The sequence below is a fragment of the Schistocerca cancellata genome, chromosome 2 (assembly GCF_023864275.1).
Source record: "Schistocerca cancellata isolate TAMUIC-IGC-003103 chromosome 2, iqSchCanc2.1, whole genome shotgun sequence".
NCBI classification, from domain to species: Eukaryota; Metazoa; Arthropoda; class Insecta; order Orthoptera; family Acrididae; genus Schistocerca; species Schistocerca cancellata.
In genome coordinates, this window is record NC_064627.1 from 659996297 (window position 1) to 660002373 (window position 6077).

At 38.4% G+C, this 6077-nt stretch overlaps 2 non-coding genes across 2 annotated transcripts; both read left to right on the top strand.

Moving 5' to 3' along the window:
• Positions 1–1818: 1818 nt before the first annotated feature.
• On the top strand, positions 1819–1891 carry Trnak-cuu (transfer RNA lysine (anticodon CUU)). The gene has a single exon. It is a non-coding gene; the product is annotated as a tRNA-Lys (tRNA).
• Positions 1892–1971: 80 nt separating this feature from the next.
• On the top strand, positions 1972–2045 carry Trnat-agu (transfer RNA threonine (anticodon AGU)). The gene has a single exon. It is a non-coding gene; the product is annotated as a tRNA-Thr (tRNA).
• The last annotated feature ends 4032 nt before the right edge of the window (positions 2046–6077 follow it).

Here is a 6077-nt window from a genome sequence, read left to right on the forward strand (position 1 = left end):
TCACATAACGAAAAAACGTAGTGTCTATGACCATATTATCACTGAGTATGGTAACTGTTGGAAGCGGCCAACTCTACAAATACCTGGATGTAACACTTTGTAGGGATATGAAATGAAGTGATCACACACGTTCATTCGTGGGTGATGCAGGTGGTAGACTTTGGTTTATTGGTAGAATATTGGGGAAGTGCAATCAGTCTACAAAGGAGATTGGTTACAGATCGCTCGTGCGTCCGATTCTAGAATATTGTTCAAGCGTGTGGGACTAACAGGGAATATTGGACGTGTGCAGAGAAGAGAAGCGCGAATCGTCACAGGTTTGTTTGGTCCATGGGAAAGTATCACAGAGACACTGAAGGAAATGAACTGGCATACTCTTGAAGACAGGCGTAAATCTTAGGGAGAAAGTCTGTTAACAAAGTTTCAAGAATTGGCTTTAAATGATGACGCTAGGAATGTACTACAACACTTTACGTATCGCTCACATTGAGCTCATGAGGAAAAAATTAGAATAATTTATTACAGCACGCACAGAGGCATTCAATCATTCTTCCCGCTCTCCAACATCAATGGAACGGGAAGAAGCCCTAATAACTGTTAACAATGGGACGTACTCCCTGCCGTGTGGTTTGCAGAGTATAGATGTAGATGAATATGTAAAATAATAACGTGAGCCCTGTGGGGCTGAGTAGATAGACATTACATGTATTGCTCCTGTCGGACGCACTTTTCCTAAATCGACAATTGCTCTGAAATATGATTGGTGGATTTTACAGCAAAATTTTCCACTTCGTTCACAAAGAGAACAATGGAGGTGATGGAAGAAACACTTAACAGGATGTATTTGTAACCGTTTATCGGCCTCAGCCACAGTTACTTTGCGCGAACACTACTCACAAATTACGCCTGGCATCTCGCTAAGTTCAAGCATTTCTTCCAGCGAACATGAGAGCGAAGATTAAAAGTGATTCCGCAAAGTAAAAAAATTAATTTATAAGCAATATTGTTCAAATAATCCCTTTAATGACTAAAACACACTCTTTAAAATTTTGAAGATAGTCGGTATGAAAAAGTTATTTTTCGTTATTCTATATTCTATCTGTTAGGTATAGTGACACTTTTACCTCTCAAAATAGTGTTCTAAATACAGAGTTGTTATTCCGCAAAGGGAAGAAGTCCTTAAAACAATTGTTCTTGTGGTCACGCTGAGTATAGCGAGAACGCGTGGTTACTACTAGAAAAGATCAACGGTTTTGTTACAAGAAATTACCACGTCCAGGCGCCAAATTAAAGGTATTTCACGACTACGCAAGAAGCATTTTACGTACGACACTGTTAAGTTCATCTTCATACAAAGGCGGAAAAAAAACGCAGTAAATAGGACACGAGTGATTATTTTCCCATCCCCTGCATATTTCATTCAGCAGCGTCGTTTTTCATCAATCATCTAATCAGCTGATAGTAACGATAGTAACAAACCTCATCCACGGCAGCATTCTTAATCATTTTCGCAAGTTTACATGCATTTAACATAACCAACGGTGTCGCTTGCGGCCGGCATGCATCTCTCGATACTGCGCGGTGCTGCCATCTATCGGATGAACGTTCGACTAGTGCAACTAATGGCCTACGGTGAGACACTTTCAATCCTGGCAAAGTGGCAATGCTCGCCCTCTGGTGGACACAAGCCGCATACCACAAAACCTTTATAACATGCACAAATTGTTATATTTGTGGTATAAACAAGAATTAGTAACCATAGCAACAAAATAATAACAAGAACTATGACAATTATATATCTTATATGTGGCAACATCTGCCTGGCTAGCTCAGTCGGTAGAGCATGAGACTCTTAATCTCAGGGTCGTGGGTTCGAGCCCCACGCTGGGCGCACATTTTTATCATGCGAATACATTCCATGAAGACTGAGATGCATTTATATACAATACTGGAGGCCGTTGCTCCCCGTGCGGCGCCGTGGCTTAGTTGGTTAAAGCGCCTGTCTAGTAAACAGGAGATCGAGGGTTCGAATCCCTCCGGTGCCTTGCCGAGAAAATATTTTGTCTTTCGCTAAACCATCTCCACGGTTGACCATGGAAAGAACGTTAACACTTTACTACGTGCTTCCAACGTGTAAGTCGCAGCAGCTTCCGCACACAGTTGCACCTCGAAAACAGCACGCGTCTAACAAGCACTCAGTAGAAAGTTCACATAATTACAACGTGCATGCTAAGTACCGTCAGGCCTACGTTGGAACTCTCTAAATATGTTTTTGTATGCGTTCTTCTTTGAGCCTTTTGTAATATTTATAAGAATTTCTGTCAGAGGAATGAAACAGCCGCTCTGCTTAGTCGTAGACTTTTAGACGAGAGCTAGCGCATACTTGTGACAATTCATTTGAAGGGGTCGGGGAGAGATAGTCATAAGCCACATTCAACTAGTTTTGAGATACAGCGACTTTAAAGTTTCATGGAAGTATAAAAATGTTGAAGACAAAATAGACACTTCCTTTTTGCTTTTCATTATTCTTTAATACACTGCAAACCTTGTGTAAAATACACGATCTTCTTTCTGTTACATTATATTAATTTTAGAGACATTTTAATTATGATGTGGTCGAAAATGGCTTATGACTGTGTCTCCCTGAAAATAATTTAGAACACAAAATACGTTTTTAGGGTTTTGTTTTGAAAATTATAAAACAACTAGTAATTTTTAACAATTTTTACACTTTCAAATACACACATACACAACATATAAGTCAGTCTAACACTTTATTTCACATTGTAAATGTGAAATCAAGGAAGTTCTTCTAGGTCATCATCATTCACATTATTTCCAGCCCATGACCGAAAAAGCTTTGATATGCTTCAGGTATGTATGCCATAAGAGACAGTATGTCATCGATCTTTTCTGATTAACTTGAAGTGGCTTTCTATATTTTATTGGCAGCTGAAATAGATCTTGGTCAGCCGGTCTTCCTTTCCTCTTGCTACGTAGATTTGCTGACATGAAGGTTCCTGTATCTGACTATAGCAGTGCTTCACACTTAGCATGAAGGGATCTCTATACTCAAACTTAAATTGAGTCACTTCACTAAAATGAAAGGGATCTGAATAGAGTGGGTATTGAGGTTAATGACTTCGCCCAAGATTCTGAAGTCTTGTTTATGCATTTTCGTCACAATGAAATTTTTTGGATCAACAGATTTGACTACTTCTGCCCATTCATCTGCCATGTATACTACTGGAGGTCTGTTTCTCGCATAAATTTCAATGCGACCAAAATAACGATCGCAAGGAAGTCTAATATGACCTACAATGGGGAAATAATACTGCACAGATTCAAATCTTTTGGTGGCAATGAGAGTCATTTCTAAGGCAATAAGAGACCAATTCTTTGCCTGGCCCTTACAGTTATCTGTGATTATGTGGAGATTTTTGGCTTGAGTATTAGTTATCTCCAAATATTTTAATAAGCAGCTCCCAATTTCACCTGAACCCCTTCCACCGTCTTTCTCACTCCACAGAAACATGTATCCCTTATTTGATCCACAATTGTGGATACAATAGTTATATGTCCATATTTTTCTCTTGTAGAATGCTGTTCCAAATGTTAGGTTTGGCATGGGAAACGTTTCTTGCATGTCCACTACTATTACATGGTGCTCTTTCACATTCTCTTTAGCCAGAGAAATTACAGACACGATCATATTTTGCTCGCTTTCAGCCTTTCTTAGATGCAACCCATGTTGTTTTTTTCCTTTGTTTAAGTTCTTCTGCACATAATTCTGGATTACTCGTTGCTGTTAGAAAGTCTTCACATGTTGAACAGGTGTCGACTTTCGGCAGTTTGAAGTCTATGTTAAATTCGGACTAAAAACTGCCCAGAATTTGCTTTGTGATATAGTAGGGGCACCCTTTCCCTTGCAGTATTCAGAGTATTTGTTCCGACGTAAGGATGCAGTTGTGAGATCACATCCAAAATATACTTTGTTGGGATCCTGCTGCCTGCCATAGTGACTGTTGTATTTTGGTATAGCATTGAGGTAGTCTCTGACACCTTGCACAGCTTCGTCTTGAAATTTATGTGGATGACTGCCATGTTTGCCTGAAACAAAAGAGCACATGAGTCAAAACATTACTTCGTGTTATTATTATACTTCAACATCATTTTATTTGGTTAAAATGGATGCTTTATAGTAAAATGTAATACACAAACCTCTTCCATCTTCTTTTGAAACTGAGCGACCCAACTTCATTTGCTGTTGCAAATTCCTCACTCTTCTTGTGTGGTTCTGTAAGCCATGAATGCTGAGGAAAGCTTGCTTGCAGATCATGACTTCCATTCCATTTACTTTCACGTTGTATGAAAATGTCACAGCTCTAGATGAAATTTGCTTTGTAGTCTTTTTTTGATATCTGTGAAATAAAGAAATGTGAAGCAGAACAAGGTAAAGTAAATTTGTGACAATTGGGCCATTCATGTTTTAAAAAAAGTGAAACGGACCTTTGCTTTTTTTGGTACCATTCTCATACAACACATTAGGAAAATATTCTGAGCATTAAAGTTTCCTATGTCCCAAAACTAGTGGAAAATATTTTCTTCTTCTCCGAGTAGTTTCGTATAGCACGTATTTGAACAACTATGAGGACTTCCCGAAGATGCTGCCTGAACAGTCTTGTTGGTTTTAGAAGACACATACTGCTGACCCGCGTTACGTCGACGTTTGGTCTTAATTTTTTTCCACTGATCAATATTACGCTTTCTTTTTCTTGAAGAGCTTGGTTTCTGGGGTGATACTTCATTTTCTCTGCTTATTTCGAGCTGTAATATGAATAGAAAAATTGTCACAGAACTTCCATGAGATATAGTCACAAGCCACACAAATCATAATATGCTGCTGAAATGGCATTGATAATAAAAATATTCTTACAAGTTCGTAGCTATGACAACTATATTATTACTGCAATCAGTAGTCATTCAAATTAGGCTCTAAAGGTTTCTCATTAGCACAAAAGACAACGATCAACTGTGAGAGAAATAGTATGAGAAACAAAGTCACAAGCCACTGAACAATGATTGCTGTACCAGTAAACAATATTTTTGTATACTTACCGAAACATCTTCTGAGCTAGTACTGTTGCTTGACGGGCACCAAGACTCGTCACCAACGCTGTCAAAATGATCAGAATCCTCACTTACACTACTGTCACTGCCGTATATGCCTAGAATGTGCGAAGCACCTTCAGATGTATGTGAGCATTCAGCCATTTTGATGTAGCCTGTGACTATGTATCTTCTGAAAAAGACACCAGGTGGCAGAGTATAGAACTATACTACGCTATCACCTACAGCCTGTTGGAGAAAGACGGAACTTCTTCAATCCAAGATGAGGAGGGTATCGTTAACAATGGTGTGAATACCTCAATTTCGACAAAAGTGTGGCGTATTGCTATATCTCTCCAACCCCTTCATTTGTTAAACTATACTTGAATGTCAACCTTCAAGTATAGTTTAACAAATGATCTGTCACAAGTATGTGCTAAACTCATTCAAGTATAATTTAACAAATGAATTGTCATAAGTATGTGCTAAACTCTGGTCTAGGCGGTTTAATTCCTCTGACAGAAATTCTTATAAATATTACGAAAGGCTCAAAGAAGAACAAATACAAAGACATAAATTTGATTCTTTGTAATATTTAACAGCTAATGATGTGTTCATTACTTTTGAACTAAAATGCAACCAAAAAACGATTACTATTTACGCTACGTTTGCGGATATTGCAGCAGGAACAGCTACAGTGGCTTCCTAATGTTATTCTAAATGCACTACTGAACTGTTTCATTCTTGATAGAACGATGACTATATGGAAACTAGTGTGGTGAACGAAAAAATTGACCAGGTGCAAGCAGCACTCGGGCCAAAATTAATTACGGACGAGTATATAGACAGTTCATTAAATCTGAGAGTCGATGATCTAAACGATTTTTGCTGTTATTGTCACTGATACTAGCAATATATTTGTCCCACCGATTTCAATATTTTCGGGAATGGTTTAATTTTAGTTTGAA